The following is a 17,786-nucleotide window of genomic DNA, read 5'->3' as shown; positions in this document are numbered from 1 at the left end:
ACAGGAGTTTGAGTGGCATAAGATTACAAACAAAATAAAACCAGAAAACGGTGCCATTACATGCGTACAAAAGTGAAAACGTAGGGAGCAGCAAATACTAGAAAACATTAAGACAGGAAAATGTATCGTGAGTGTACGCGTGGGTGTACAGTGCATTCCTCGCGATGCTTTCCGCGACGAATACATTCAAATTGGAAAAGAGAAACAAAAAATGAAAAACCAAGGTTATAAACAAAACAGATCTGAGCATTTATCATGCTTTGTATACATGATTTGCATGAATATAAAACGACATGCATAAGCCGGCAGACGTCAATAGTGGCACAGGAATCAACAGGGACGCCGCATAGAGTTTTGACCTTCTGAGGCTATTTAACACGCGCGCAAACTACGATGAACGAGCCTTTTTTTTTTTGCCTCGATCCCACCTGCATCTAAATGCGGCCGACGCGGCATCGAACTGTGCCCAGCGCCAACGCCACAGTAGCTAAGGCCCCACGGCGGATATATGAGGGGATCTCTCGCACAGTGTTCGATCCTCAGTACTGCACAGACCCTTAGCCGTCATAGGGTCTGTGCAAGCTCAGGGTCGTACCCAGGCCTTACTTGGAGACAGCGGCAGCCATTTCGAAACATTCACTTACTTGTACGCGTGATAAAGTCAATTCTGAGGTTTACAAAATTACAATATGATTACGAGGCGCTCCGTAGTGGAGGATTCCAGATTGATTGCGACCACCTGGATTTTTTAACACGCGCCAAAATTGTACACGAACGTTCTTGTGTCTCGCCTCCATCGAAATGAGACCACTGCGGGCCGAATACCTGCGCCGCGATCTCGAGGGCTCAACAGGTAAAAGTAAAAGACACTGTTCTACTGGCGAGTGAACAGGCTGTATACATATATCACATATAATATAAGCATATAATATATTTTGAGATATGCATATGTAACATATATTGAAGTTGCCGCAGCGATAGTTTCGGGGGGCATGAGTACCCTCCTCTCCCCATGGGTATACGGCCCTGGAGTTGCACACCGATTCACTGAAGCTTGAGGGGACTCAACGCAGCCAGAATTCATGTGTCGCTCCATTCCCGCCCTCAACTTTTCGAGTTGATCTTATGTCCTATGCAACATGAACCAACTGCGCATTTAACCCAGCAAATAAAGCATAAGTTCAGGGTAAGATGGAGGCCTGAAGAGGTGAAAAGTCCTTCAACAGAGTGCTCTCGCTAGAGCCAACGTTCCGACAAGTGGTCTTATGTTCACCAAGACACCACCACTGGTCGAAACGTTGGCTCTAGCGACACCCTCCTGTTGAAGTATTTTTCATCCCAACAAAAAATAGTGATGCTACATGGTGTAGCCCACCGCCAGACTATCGCGGTGACTGTTGTGCATATCTGATAAGAATTTATTTATTTATTTATTTATTTATTTATTTATTTATTTATTTATTTATTTATTTATTTATTTATTTATTTATTTATTTATAATAATGACGTCTGTAGTGGCTTGGAACTAAAAATTCTACCGTGTATCGCCGTCACATGCAGCTCACTTTTGTTATGTTGTCTTCGTCCAGCGCAGTGCGAGAAGAAAGACAGCTGTCATTTATGGCGTTTCGTAATAGTCTCGTTAGAGAGTGAACAAAAGCCTTCCGGGCTTACGCGAATGAAACAGTCGGATGCCAGATATAAAGGTGTGTCCCTGGGCCAGCTGCTGTACAAGCGTGTATCATTTCCGGCCCATGCATACACTCGACTGAGAGAATCGGTTTTGAAACTGCAATAAGCGACGCGGATCGCACTAGACTCTAGGCTTCCGAGAAACTGTGCTTGTGCGTTCTTGCATTATTATCGCACCGATCTCGCCACACCTGCCCCTTTCTCAGCGCACGTACGTGGTGTCCCGCACGAAGAACGAACGCTTTTATACGACCGACATAAGCAAGAACTTCCCTTATTAACGGAAGAATGATGGCTGAGGTAATATAGCGGAACGGCAATACTGGATCAAAGCTTCCTCACGACTAGCTGACGAAGAGGCGAAAGCGCAGGCTGATTGTCTTGATTTTGATAAGTGCATCTTGGTCGGAGTACATGAGTGACGTTGAATCGCCCTGTCATAGGCCACACTCCGCGAAGCATACGCACACGTGTATTTTCCGCCAGTCTTTCAAGTGTATATAGCATTGTTAATGTCGAGACATTTTGCCGATTCCCAACGGCATTCAAACACTCATAAATCCCGGTTTATATTTCGTTTAACTTTTTAAAATTTAGCTCGTGTGTGTGGGACAGGTTTGTGTGATTTGTGACGTCGGCCTATTCCCTTAGCTAAATTATAGAAAGCAAAACTAGACACTAAAATACACGCGTTCGCTGGTGGCTATATAGGATGCAGGTAATGCGCATATTCAACTGGGATAGCATCTGTCCGCGAAGCACGCCCGCGAAGTAAGATTGATAGGGCTGACAACTCAACAGATAAGTGCTGGCTCAGACCGCGCTAAACGGTGACTTCCGTATATAGTAGATGTCAACAGCTCTGAATTGTCTAGCGCGATACTAGCACGCCCCATAGCGACACCAACGGCACCTGCACACGCCACCTTCTTCGCACGCGCTCGTGGTCCACTGGAGCCGGTAAAGCCTCTTGATCCCAAGGGAAGCGTTTGCAAAGTTGCCACAAGCGAGTAGGGTGAAGAGGAGAGCTGAGTGATGACTACAAGCGTCCCATTAGCATGGTCTTTAGTTTTACATACACGAAAGAAAAAAAGCGTTGCCTGACACTAAAGAGTCCGGCTTGTTCCAACCAGCGTGTGTATACGCTGATGAGAGGTAGTCTCAGATAGGCAGAGGTTGCAGCACCGGTCGGTAACGCCATAATTTACCTATATGGCATATCGTATGGGTGCATTCGTCGATAGATGTCTCCTTCACCTATAATGTAACCACTGACCAGACGTCATATTTAGTCGGGCACGTTCCCTTTCTATTGCTTTGGTCCTGCATGCTCGTCCCACGGTTCACGTGTGGGACAGTGTCCCGCTTAGCCCACTCCAGCCACCGAGACGTCCCGAAACGCCATGCCCGTTGTTGCTGAATTAGCTATTCCCTTTCACATGTGTAGTTGTGCCACCTTCACTAAGACTCGAGAGGCAAGCGGAAAAGCGCAGCACGTCCGGAATTGAGGCAGCAGTACCTGTGGTGTGGTTCTTACATCGGTTTAGAAAGCGAACCACGATTGGTCAGATCGAGTTACGGTTTTGCTTACGAAAGCGCGATTCTGATCAACCACACGAGGGGCAAGCGAACAGTGAACAGTTCTCTTTATCAGTTGCTGCTTATTCGCACCCTTACTACAACGTATGACAACTTACGGCTCGTACGTTTTCTTGATCCGGCTATAATTAACTTCTTCTGAAGTAGTTGACTAACGAGCCGCAGCCAAGCCCTACAGCGTTCGAAGCACGTGGAATACTGCCGAATCGTTAGTACAGGATTGCTGAAGACCTGAGAGGATAGTTTTATTGCGCATTAACAAAACTTGGAATAAATGTATTCTCGTTTTTATCTCCAACCCTTCTCCACTTTCTGTCTCACTTGGCGTTTCTGGTCACATTTGGTGATGACCTAACAATTAAGCACCGACACCACTACTTCCACACTGCTCCTATACTACTACAACAAAAAATAAAGGTAACTGTGGGTCGGAGTGTCCACTTGACGTCGTGTATGTCTTGTGTTCTAATAACACATTTACTGCAAATCGCCCCTACGCCAGAGGCCGTGATCCGCAGCTCCCGGATGAAGGTGCATAAGCAAGTACGAGAGTGACAATGGAACAATCGAAAAGAATTAGGCACCCACATCGACAACTCAGCATGTACCAACACACGTCAATTATATGGGATTGCTGATGTGATATGCAAATCTCAAGCCCAGACAATAAGATTGACCAGTCTCATCAAGCTCCCTATGCCCGTGGCGTCAAGCTGCTCGGCATTTCGAAATAATGAGGAAGTCATTACCTATTTTATAATATGTTTAGAACGCAACATAAAACGATGCCCCAAATCGCGCGCGCGCATACACAAACACACTGTACATGGTAGTTTGATGAAAAGCCATGCGCGCACTTATGCATGGTATTAGTGTTCGTCGCTGTTTGAGGGCTCCGGAAATTTCGGCCACCTGGTGTTCTTCGACCCGTGCACTGGCATCGCGTACATGGGCCTCTGGCATTACGCCTTCATCGAAATGCGACCTCTGTGGCCGGGATCGAACCCGCGACCTTCGGGTGCACCGTAACCACTGTACCACCGAGGCGGACGATTCGCATTTCTGGGGCTTCGAGAAGTTTTATGTACTATATCTGTTTATAAATTGCAATAAGTACGTTATTAAGTCGCGCAGATCCGTTTACAAAATCCATTCGACAGGAGGCGCTGCGCACGCTTCTCGCAAGCCATCAATAGAATCGTCACATTATTCCGACCGAGTACTCTGTTCAGATACTTTTCTCGAAATGAAGTAATTAGTACACTACTCAATTTTTATATTCCCTTTTTCATGCAACTCAGTAACTCGCTCTTTTTGAGTAATGTCTACGTCCTGTGATGCGTCGAGTAATAATATCTAAGCTGCACGAATCTGATCCCACCTAATTCGCATCACCAACCCCGTGCGACAAAAGAGGTCTTGCCTGGGGGCAACCGCTGCACACCGATCGCCGGCTGCGTCACACGACTCGCGCATTCTGCGGCATTCATTAATCCCTCCATTCAGCCGATGTCGCGTACGTGGCAATCGGAGTATGTCAATGAACGAGTCCTCCTCTCGTTTCTATAACTGGCGGTCGCGAGCAGAAGCTGTATTGCTGCGCTGCACGCGGTGTTGTTGAGACAACTCTTGTCCGCTTACAACGCGTCTCTACACTCGTTCAGAGACTGGTTCAGAGAGCTTTTCAACTATAGATGCAAGTGCGCGGGAGAGAAGAAGAGTGACGTTCTTGAGCTAAATGTGACCCGACGGATGACGGCCGAGTGGGATGTCTATCGATGAATGTATAGTTTGGGTACTGAAGTAATACGAAGTATTATGCTATAAGTAATGGTCTGCCGGCATTGTAGTGAATATTCAGGCTCGTTTCAAGTATACATGTAGTTACTTGGCTTATTTTAATTGCTTATATTGATAATAACGATAATAAAAGGGCATACCTCCCTTTCCCGTGCGCGTTCAGAGCTGACGCCGTTAGTGCGAGCCGAATCTGGCTCTGCGGTGGTTCGACTTCCTCTGAGAACGGCGAACTCGGGAGCACCTCCAATATCTACGCCCTTGACGACGGCGCATAGGTATTCGACGTGCTTTCCCTCATCAGGCATGCTTTCCTGGCCGCCAGCTACGGTATTTTAATTAATCAATCAATCAAGCAATCAATCAATCAATCAATCAATCAATCAATCAATCAATCAATCAATCAATCAATCAATCAATCAATCAATCAATCAATCAATCAATCAATGTGTAGGCACCACACAGAAAACACGCATACAGATAGAAAAAACCCTCAGGGTCCCTCATGCATTCGCCTAAGAGGACTTGAAGGCGAAAGCCATTTTTTTTTACCCTCTGGGCCGATGTATTATTGATCCTCTCCCCCCCCCCCCCCCCCCCCCCCCTCTGAAAGCTTTCTGCAGTTAACGAGGTTTTGCACTGCCTCCAGGATCGGAGGCACCGCAAGCTTTCTGCACCTCACCTGCACTGCCTCCGTGATCGGCCCACTTTTGACCTTATTCACATTTGCGCAGCGCACGAAATTGACAAGGACACAAGAGAAGAGGACGGGACAAGCGCTGATCTTCAACTGAAAGATTTTATTTGAAAAGACAAATATATATATATACAGAAACACACGTGCCACGCAAGATTACACTCGATCAATGAAACGGATTTCTTGCTCCGATAATGAGACTGATGGCTGACTTATACAAACACTATCGCACTTAGCCATGTGGTACGCCTCTGAAATCTCACGTGTGCGTTGATTATGATGGCGAGTGATGATGGACGTTTGCTCAAAGGAAGGCATGCACCCACGTGAGATTTCACGTGGGTGCATGCCACCCACAACGCACACGTGAGATTTCAGAGGCGTACCACATGGCTAAGTGCGATAGTGTTTGTATAAGTCAGCCATCAGTCTCATTATCGGAGCAAGAAATCCGTTTCATTGATCGAGTGTAATCTTGCGTGGCACGTGTGTTTCTGTATATATATATTTGTCTTTTCAAATAAAATCTTCCAGTTGAAGATCAGCGCTTGTCCCGTCCTCTTCTCTTGTGTCCTTGTCAATTTCGTGCGCTGCGCAAAGATGAATAAGTTCCAACTCGCCCGCCTATCAATCCTACTACACTTTTGACCAACCGACGATGTCACGTGATGACACCATCACGTGACTGTGCGTTATGTGGCGTCATGATGAGGTCGTATGATGACGTCATCACGTGATGATGAGGCATCTAAGGCTTTCGCCTGAATAATAATAATAATAATAATAATAATAATAATAATAATAATAATAATAATAATAATAATAATGGTACTAGTAGTAGCGCCTTGGCCTCAATACGTCATATTTAAACTGCTGCAAGTTCAAGTAGAGAAATCAGTGCTCGTCTCGCTTGCGTGACGTCCGTAGCAGTGGCGTCGTCGGTACCGTGTTCCACTGAGCGGCAAGGAAAAGCTAGCCTCTTGAATTTCGGTAGAAGTACTTGCAAGGCACGCTGTGCCAGCGTTAATGCTGCACAACGATTATGATAACTGACACCCTACGTGGATGCAAATACTCAAATGTCCCTGCGCTTTGTCCAATAATGCGGCCTCACTTTGCGCCCTGCATATCGTCCTCCTGCTTAGGTTGAGCGACCGTCCGGAAAGGCGCTGGTACTGAGTTCCATTCTTGAAACAATTTTTCTTGAGGCGTACTTCTGTTTGCTTAGGTTAGTGTGACGCACTGCTCGTTAGACAGCATGAAAACACGACAAGGAACACATATGCCAATGAACATGTGCGCACCGTGACGTGTTACTTTTCCTCGTCTTCTCGTGCTGTCTAACTTGCAGTTTTTCTTCAAAATTATTTTCGTTCTGAAAAACCTGTATGGGTTTCGGTTTACTTTTTAGATTCATGCTAATGCCGGACCGATTACTGTCTTCCTTTTCCTGAAACCGTGACACCCCCATGCACTTAGAGGATTTCGGCAAAAATGATTAACCATAGGCAGAGGGCTATAGATATTCATTTTTGTCATGGCCGAGGGCTATAGATAATATGTATTCTCATTGTTTTATGTGAGCACCCAGTTACAAAGACGGACCCGTTTTTTCCAACGGCACGCTCGCCACGACCGCGACGCGTTGGATGCACTTCACGTAGAGGACGCCCGCTGCCATCTATATGCTGAAAGCGGCTGTCTCGCCTTCTCCGTTCACTCTGCGATCACGAAGAAGCGCGCTTTCGCAGAGCAGGGCGCGCTGTCGCACAATCCTTTGGCAACAAGCGACCTGGAAATCGAATCTCCCCTGCGCATCTTGCCCGGGCAACACATGCGCGACAAGTGCACGTGGGAAGGACTTTGCATGAGCCATCGTCTCACTCCGTCCGCGGCGCGCAAGGAAGCCCAGCGCGTCCGGGCGGCTGCGAGGAAACGGAAATTTAGGGCGTCGCTCCCCGAGCCGCGCTGGCGCGGAAGCCTGCAGCGGGTCCCGGCATCGGCGGCAGAGTTTTCCCCGGCGTCACTCCTCGCCGCGACGACACAGTTCGCGGGGCGCGACCCTGCGAAGCTTGCCCCGCCGCCGCGATCCCTCGTTGCCGATGCTTCCAGCTTCTTTCTATAAGCCACCGCGCAAATCCCTGAACTGCCGGCAGACGCAAACCAAGCTTGCTCTGGCGTAACGCGGAAGTGAGGCGCGGAAGCGCGAGTGAGCCAATGTGCACGCTATGTCCTCGAGCTTCTGTTGCCACCGCGGGCACTCGCACATTTTCGTATGTGCTGGATATGTATATCGTTACACATCGAGCACATTGCTACGATCGAGATGTACAAAAGTATGAGCATGCCCCGTAGAAACAGAAGGTGTGGAACATGAAGCTGTAGCCTGCAGTTTGATGCTGTAGTGCGAGAGAAAAAAAAAGAAAGCGTGGTTTCGACTGCGTTTTGTTGCTTGAAAACAAGAGTGTCTGCGCGGCAGTGACCTATGTGAAAATCTCTCGTTTAGCGCGCTCTTTGGGGTAGAAAGCTTCGTCGGCAGTGACGTTAGGAGAGCCGCGACTTCTTTTAAGATTCAGGTAATCCTGAAAGTGATTGCTGCCTCAACTGCCGTTCACTTCAGCGTGTTTCCATGTCCCGAACAGTGCACCCACGTACTTTCGATCGCATACCCCGAGCATCTGGTGCGGCAGCGAATAAACGTCGCTGCATTTGAAATTCCGGGCGCAATTCGACTTTCGAGGAAGTGTTAATCTGGCTGTTTCGAATGCAGTGGTACCCTCGGCTCACGAACTCCGCCTCTATTCACAAACCTCGCATCGAGATCAAAGAGATAGCTTGTGTGACGTTTAGGTGATGTCGCTGATCTATCGTTGAAATAAAAGCAATCCTAAAAAAAAAAACGGCCGCCAGCACACCATGAGCGTGGCACGTAATTCATGCTCTACGTGACATGCGTGTCATGATTTTCATATGAACTCCTGTTTTTTATGTTCGTCACATAGTCTCGTCACGCAATACCAATTTTGGCGTATATCAAGCTAGCGAAACGGCCGCCAGTGCACCATGAGCGGGGCACGTAAGTCATGCTGTACATGACATGCGTGTCATGATTTTCATATGAACTCCTGTTATTTATGTTCGTCACATAGTCACGTCGCGCAATACCAATTTTAGTGTATATCAAGGCAGTGAAACGGCCGCCAGCGCATGTGGCATGTAAATCATGCTGTACATTATATGCGTGTCATGATTTGCATGTTAGGACCTGTCCCTTATGTTCGTCATGCATTCTTGTCACGCCATGCTAATTTCGGTGTATATCAAGTTAACGAAACGGCCGCAAGAGCACCAAGACTGTGACATGTAAATCATGGCGTTCATGACATGAATGTCATGATTTTCATGTTGTGACCTGCCATTTATGTTCGTCATACAGTCATGCTACGCCACACCACTTTTGGTACACATCCTGTTACCGAAACGTCCAGGAGAGCACAAAGTCGTAGGCGGCTAGATAGATAGATAGATAGATAGATAGATAGATAGATAGATAGATAGATAGATAGATAGATAGATAGATAGATAGATAGATAGATAGATAGATAGATAGATAGATAGATAGATAGATAGATAGATAGATAGATAGATAGTAGATAGATAGATAGATAGATAGATAGATAGATAGATAGATAGATAGATAGATAGATAAGATAGATAGATAGATAGATAGATAGATAGATAGATAGATAGATAGATAGATAGATAGATAGATAGATAGATAGATAGATAGATAGATAGATAGATAGATAGATAGATAGATAGATAGATAGATAGATAGATAGATAGATAGATAGATAGATAGATAGATAGATAGATAGATAGATAGATAGATAGATAGATAGATAGATAGATAGATAGATAGATAGATAGATAGATAGATAGATAGATAGATAGATAGATAGATAGATAGATAGATAGATAGATAGATAGATAGATACGCTCAAAGTCGCAGAAGTTCGCTAAGAAATGCTTCGCATTTAACAACGCGAACTAAGCGCAGGCAAGAAGGGACACGGGGCAAACGCTGTCCCGTGCCCGTTCTTGCCTGCGGTTATTTCGCGCTGCTTTTGGCGCTCGACGCTTACCAAGTGGCTCGCATTCAGACTGTAACAAATACGAACAAGTTTATATTCATATTGCCACAAATTGATTTTTCAGCTTACCGCATTTTAGGCTTTTATTGTGGGTTCCGTACCTACCGACGGAAGGGATGTTTTTTCGTCCACTTTAATTCCTTCTAAATTACGTCGTAACTACTACACTGGAGCTAAAAACAACAAATAATGTCCCCCATGCATTCCTTGGTTCAACTGTCTGTTCCACTTTCACTGTATGCTGCGCTGCGCAGTAGTGAACAGTAAACTTGTTTTATATACGCCTTTATATACGCCGGCAGAATTCTGTTTTATTTCATTAAAGAACTTCCTCTCTCTCTCCCTTGTCTGTTGGTTTCGTTTGGTTATTGAGAGTGGTTGTCCCCTTAACCAATAACCGTGTGCCACGGCCGCATACATTCGCATGTCCCTTTCACTAGATTCTACAAGCGTGTACTCTTTCCTCACGTGATTATTTCACTGTATGCTGCGCTGCGCAGTAGTGAACAGAAAATTTGTTTTATTATTCTTGCGTGTTAAATAAATGTTGTTTAAATAGCTAGATTCTGGACGAATTAGCAATACAATAGGATTTTTTTTCTCCTATGGGAAGGTAAGCTTCTGTTGACGATCAAATTTGTTCGGGTCCAGACACATGCAACGAATGAAGTTCGTTGAACGATGTACCGCTGAAGATACAGTAATCTACGGGCTGTACCGTCCCGAAACAGCGCAGTGAATTAGGAGGTGCTTATCGACACACGGTGAGCTCCAAATTAATTTTGATCACCCGGGGTTCTAAATTTAGCGCCCACCGGAATGTAACTGAGAAACCTTTGCTTTTGTCACTTCGACAAATAATATATCACTGATCTTAGATACTGCTAACTACTACTACTACTACTACTACTACTACTACTACTACTACTAATAATAATAATAATAATAATAATAATAATAATAATAATAATAATAATAATAATAATAATAATAATAATAATAATAGTAATAATAATAATAATAATTGTTGTTGTTGTTGTTGTTGTTGGGGATTTACGTCACAAAACCAGGATATGATTATGAGGAACGCCGTAGTGGAGGGCTCCGGAAAATTTTGACCATCTGGTGTTCTTTAAAGCGCATTTAAATCCAAGTACATGGGCCTCTAGCACTTCGCCTCCATTAAAATGCGGCCGCCGCGGCCGTGATTCGATACCGCGACCTACGGGTCAGCAGTCGAGCACCATAACCAATAGAACACCGTGCCGGGTACTGATCTTAGATACAAATTTTTTGTGGCTATGTAACAAACGTTCAGAAGTACACGACGCGTCCATGGGCGCGTAGTATATTGCAGCAACGTTGATTTAAAAAAAAGTGCCGTTCCTTGAACGGCACTTCCCCCCCCCCCTCTTCCCCCCCCCCTCTCCCCCCGCCTCGTCCGGACTTTTAATAAAGTTTATTCACTCACTCACTCCTTGAACGTAAGCGATAAACACCGGTATTACGAAGCGTACAATGACTTCACGCTTAGCCTTGACTTGAAAAAAAGAAGCAGAAGAAACTATTCGAAACAGGCCGAACAATGGCTGTAAAAATCTGACAAGGACGCGTATCGCGGTGTCACGTAATGGAATACGAGACGACGTTTTCCAAAGCCGCCTCACCGCTTCGTGATTTGTTTCGCAATGCAACTTCCTTCTACAGCGGCCCTCGGACGAGGGATTTTCAATATGCCAGAAAAGAGAGAGAGAGAGAAAAAAAAGACTAATCGCAAAGAAGTTCGATCTGGGACGGGCTCCGTGTTTCAATTAAGGCATAGAGTCTTTATTGACACTTGTAACTCAAAGCGTACCCTCCAAAAATATTTTGACGGCTAGCATAAAATATTTATCACGCATGATGGTTTCGCGTGCTTTTTTTACAAGTAGGAAAATTGTAGATGAATTCACAAAGAAATTCTTTCGCCGGAGTTAGTGCGAACTGCGAATACCCGGCGCCGGTTAACCCTTTCAGTACGATGGCTCCTGCAGGAAAGATCGCAGATCGAGTCGAGAAAAAAAAAAAGACAGAAAAAGAAACAGCAAAATTATGCTAACTGTATAATTTGTCAACTTTGTGCCACAGATTAATATGGCTTTTACTGAAATTTAATAGCAGTTGGACACGCGGCGCATCACGCTGAGGTTTGGCCTCAGGTGCTGGTAACAACTTTAATGAGAACTCCGGCAAATTCGTGGCCTGGCCGCCCCCGAGGAGGTCCGCAGACCCTGTCTCCTTGCCGCCTCACGGGTTTGATGGGTGGTCCATAGTTGATCTCGCAGGTTTGAGCTGCGCAACGCGGCCGTACACCGCACGGCAGCTTCATCTGAGGAGACTGCGCTCTTTTTTTTATTATTTAGCATGCTGCCTAATAACAATATTAATATTTGTTAGGGTTTTGCGTGCCAGAACCACGTTGTGATTATGAGGGACGCCGTAGTGGCGAACTCCGGATTAATTTCGACCACCTGGGGTTCTTTAACATGCACCCAAATATAAGCACACGGGGGTGTTCTTTGGGGATTGAGGAAACAGACACATCAAGCTACGCGAGCTTTGTGCGTTACAGAATGAAAAAAATATATACGAAATTGCGAAACCTAGCAGAATACACAAATAATCAAGATATACTAGCCGAGTGAAAAAGTAGAGTAAAAATACAAGATTGACTGATAAACCAAGCTTTAGTGACACTAAATATAGCTACAATATACAAGGAAAAGAAGTACAACGAGGCATTTCTCGGAAACTATGCACGTTTTCAACTTAAGATAATAAGACGTTATAATACACCTGTACAATGTGCGCGCAAATCGTTGACACATGATCACAGCAATAAACATATACAATAAGCAACATATGAAGAAACGTTAAAAGAGTACATGATGAATACTTAGACGAAAATGTTGCTCAAGAGTTCCCGAAAAGCTGCGAAATTGGTTTAAATATCAACGTGTGATGGAAGGTTATTACATATGGGTCATTCCATGCCAAGCATCCCAGCCATTCTGGCGACGATCTCAAATGTGATCGAAAAAAAAAATGTGCTGATTTCTTGCATTGAAAACAGTAAACTGATAGAATATTTCAGCGAGAAGAAATTTGATGGTAAAGCGGCAACCTCCCAAATTTAGCAGAATGTCGTCTCAGTGACGTTTGTTTAAAAATTAATTCTGAGAGCATCGTTTTTTGTTTCAATGCCAAATTTGATTTACATATTAAGCAAAAGCGTCTGCATAAGTACTTCAAGTCTCAGGTATATTACTGCAATTTTTCTGCCATACACGCCTCCACAAATTTTGTCAAAATCTTTATTTTTTGCCTTGTAACACTGCGCTATGTATGAATATCCCAGTAATCAGCACTCACTCTATAGAAGGTATATTTGTCGATAAAAATATTTTCAGACCACTGAAGTTTGTAAATCTTGCGAGAAAAAATCATGAATTTGTGAAAACCTTCATTTTGCGCCACACTGAGGCGCAATTTACACCACGTGGTGCTCCAATTAAAAATCAGCTTTATACCTCAAACGAAAGCAAATAAACAGTTCTTTTTATACGGCAAATTTTATCATTACAATTTTTGTTTTAAGGAAGAAAATAATTTTTGAATTTCCCATTAACGGCTATCTTCCTACTTGTTCGTAAGGCGGCTTCGTCATTGAAGTTGCCCATTGCCGTCAATGGGAGACTTCAAGAATGTTTTTCTTCCAGGAAAGGAACACACAAAACCTGAACATCTAAGAGCTTACGTATGTGCTGACAATGCGTAGAGCGGATAGTGGCTGTGATGTCGGACGCAAGGACAATAAAGAGAGAGAGAGAGGGAAACGCTCTTTACTGTCTTCTTTAAGGTTTTTGCTCGCATTTTTATGATGTTACCTCGCCTCCTATCTCACCATATTGTCATAACGATGGTGAACTAAATATTCCAGCTACGCATATTGGTTAAATATTAACGATGTTTGCCAAGTGGAAACATTCGACAGCACGAGATGAACTCGTCTGTGAACGTTGTCGAACGAGACACGTTTATTTAAGGTAGTGGTTTCGCCCAAGGAAGGTTCGAGGGTTAAAATCGTCGGGGCACAATTTGATTTCGCAAGTCACCATTTCCAACTTCGTGAAATTGGCCAATTTCAGCGAGAAAGAAAGAGCGGGGAAAGAGACTGATTGTCATGCAAATGAAAAGGGGAGGAGGTAGAAGGGGTGAAAAATGCATTAGCAATGTCTTTGTTGAACGAAGTGTATGTCTTTACAATTTAAACATTAGAAGCATAGGCGTGCGCAGGGTTTCCCTTCAGGGGGGAGGGGAGGTTCGTCGCAGCGCCCCTCCTCCCAATTATTTCAATGTATGGCGCTGACATTGCCCCCCCCCCCCTCTTATGTGTTTGGAGAGGCGCCCCCCCCCCCCCCCCCCGTGCTCACGCCTATAATTAGAAGTACGCGCAGAAATCCCCTACGGGGGCTTCGGTCACTCGTGTCTTCGTGGGCGGTTTCCATGGAGGTGGTAGATGGCGTGTATTGTGTTTTATTAAGGCGAAAGCCTATAGATGCCTCATCAAATGTGAAAATTGACTGTTGGCGTCCCGCGGCGTCGGCGTCAACATGGGTGATGCAGAAAATCATCGTGATGACGTGACCATATGACGTCACCGATCGTCGAAATTTGTGGCGTTGCCATGACGTCGCTATGACGTCACATGATGACATAACATGGTGACGTCACATGATGACATCACATGACATCGTCGCTTGGTCAAAGGTGGGCCGATCACTGAGGCAGTGCAAAACTAGGTGAGGTGCAGAAAGCTTCCTCCCATTCCCGAGGCAGTGCAAAACCATGTTAATTGCAGAAAGCTTTCAGAGGGGGGCGAGGGAGGATCAATACATCGACTGAGAAGGAAAAGAAGATGACTTGCGCCTTCGAGTCGTCTTAGGCGAATGCATATAAGGGACCCTGTGAGTTTTTGCACTATAGTGATACGACGTGCGAGATATGTTTTCATAATATTTTTGTCCCTGCGTTGCTAATAGCACAGTCATCCCTAGACGTGCCCAATGCGTGACAGCACCGCTACATGAAGAGTAGCCTGCTGACAACGTACGTGAGGCAGAAGACATTTCGAGGCCGGGGTGGCGAGCAGCGGGCCAGACAAACGTCCAGTCCTATCTCGCTACGGGTACGCTACCCGTTACGTAACGAGGATGCGGCGACCCCGACAGATCGCGCGTATGCGATCGCCGGGACGGTCTCGGCCAGCAGCCGAGGAAATCGGAACACGGCGACCACGAGACCCATTTCGCCCCGGTCGGCATCTTTTCATCTTGGCTTTCCCCCGCGGAGCTGCAGGTGCGTTCACGTTTCGCCGCGTACTCTCGCCGCCGTGGTGTGTCCTCCGGCGGTATCCGGCGTCTCAGCTGTCTCAACTCTCTTGCGGGTCATTGCCAGTCGGCCCTTTTCTTTCGACGCATGCGCGGTGGCCCTACTAGTCTCGCCGGTGCTATCTCGCTTCCGGGTGTGTCGCTTTCGGTCCTTGCCTCCACTTCTTGTTGACGACCCCATCGATGACCTTTCGTGCATTCCCTCGCGGGAGATGAGCAGATGATGTGACACCAGCAAGCTCCGGTGCGCGAAAAATGATCGCGTTACGAAAAATGCCAACAACGCTCTCCGCGTGTTTCGGCACGGCATGATCGAACGGCGCTCAGTGATGATACATGACGATGATAACACTTTTATTCGCCCATCTAAGGATACCATCGGAAAGCTGGGATCTCGGAAACCGCTTGCAGAGCGCCATGAATGGGAAAACGAATGTCTGGAAAATCGGAGCCCGGTGGCTGTAAATCCGCCTTTTCACTGGTCTCGTTCTGCAGGCGACGCTCATATTATCGAGAACCGAAGCCGTGGTGTGTTCTTTCAGGCGCGTGTTAAGTCGCTCGTCGAAAAGGCTTGGCGTTGCCCGCAACGCACGTTGCGAACATTGTGGGCCGCATGCGAGCGTTCTTATAAGCTGTAGTTTACGCATAAATTATAAATTTAGGGTCAATTAATATGACAGATGTAGTAATGCAGGCTTCATCAGCTGCGCTGTGGGAGACACCCAGGGTCAAGTTACGAATACACCCAACGTAAATACCCGAGGCAGTGGACGGAAGGGCATTCGTCACCGTCACTCGCATTCGGAGGCTGTGGGTTGAATAGACGGCAACGTTACGCATTCTCCTCTTTCATATCTCGTTTTTCGTTTCTTAAGACTATGAATATTAACATGAAACGTATATATATATATATATATATATATATATATATATATATATATATATATATATATATATATATATATATACATATATATCCCAACTTGTCGAGGAAAATGTCTCCATGCATTATTTGGCTTGCCCCTCGTGGACCCATGATAAAACCCTGCAAGTCTGGGCACCGGTCACGGCATCGAAACTTCACCATCCATCTCCATGTTGCATTTAAATTTCCTCGCCTGTGCCAACTCGATAGGCTATATGTGCACAGTAAACATAGCCCCTGTCCCCTCCACAGCCTTTAGCTTTGTTTATGCTTTCCTGGATCCGTACCTGCGTGTTGACGTCGTATGGTTGCTCCATAAATGAAAATAAAGCCCCTCGGCTTTCCTTTATTGTTCTATATAGTTCAGAATTTTTGTTTATCGCACAATAAAACTGGTGTAGTAACACGTCGAGGAAAACGCCTGTTAGAACAAAAATTTGCGTACAATAAAAAAAATCAAGTGATCTCATTTCTGCTGGACGATGTTGTATGATTATTCCTGAATAAAAATGCTCAGGGAGGAGGCCGCAGTGGCGAAAAAAAAAAAACTATAGCAAGAGGAACCACTCGCGCGGGGCTCCCCAAGGCGTTCTCTCGTCGAAAGGAGCGGGAACAAGGGACAGCACCCTAACGCGCTGGTTTCAACAGCGCCTCTCACGAAGTGGAACAGCAGAAAAGTCAGACCAAGGAGCATAAGCAGTGGTTGTACAGAGTTGCACGAAGCATGTCGCCCAAACGTGCCTCGTAAACAGGTTACACATTTCTTCGAGCGAAACTTCTTGCACTGCGGCGCGTCTCCTATTGATTCTGCAACATACGCTGTGCTCACCGGCACATCGCGAATGATGGCAGGTGATTTCAATGCTCATGTTGCGAAACCGCATTACAGGTGGTTAAGAGAGCTTATGAAAGGTATAATTCACATCGGCCTGGAGGAGGAATCCGAAGACGCTGCGTGTGCGCTGGCGGTATACCTTTGTGATAAATGTGGGTGATGTGCGCTGTAAAACCCAAGCCAGTGACTTAACGTTGTCTCATGTTCAGTTGCTCGAGGAGGACCGGGTGCTTGCAAAACTCATCACACTAGAAAACACAATACGGTGTAGCGAAAATATTGTCGGCCACACTGTAGGAGCAGAGAGAGATGTTTGCCTGGTCATATTAGCATGCTATATCATATCGAAAAGCCTTCTCATGGCATGACACACTCATACACATATACACAGTACGTACGTACACATCATGTGCAGGTAACAATATAAAGCGCACACGGTAGCGGGAACCTGTGTGAAAGTAGTAGCAGAGCTTCTCCAAAGTCCAAGAATGAGGTGCAGCTCAAACCAGCTGCCATGTAAATTTTTAACAGGTTTGAGAACTGCTTGTCGGCACAAAGCACATGCAGACGTGTAAATTGAGATACAAATCACTGAGCACGTTGCAGCAGGGGCGCAGCCAGAATTTTCTTTTTTTTTTTTGGGGGGGGGGTGTCAACC

General features: G+C 45.7%; 1 protein-coding gene across 1 annotated transcript in view; it reads left to right on the top strand.

The window, feature by feature from the left end:
• LOC119401016 (protein spaetzle 5) overlaps positions 1-17,786 on the top strand; it is a 68,057-nt gene that overhangs the window by 35,594 nt on the left and 14,677 nt on the right. The window lies entirely within an intron of this gene.

The sequence above is a fragment of the Rhipicephalus sanguineus genome, chromosome 1 (genome assembly GCF_013339695.2).
Source record: "Rhipicephalus sanguineus isolate Rsan-2018 chromosome 1, BIME_Rsan_1.4, whole genome shotgun sequence".
NCBI lineage: Eukaryota > Metazoa > Arthropoda > Arachnida > Ixodida > Ixodidae > Rhipicephalus > Rhipicephalus sanguineus.
Note: the sequence above shows the minus strand (reverse complement) of the source record. Positions and strands in the feature narration are given on the sequence as shown.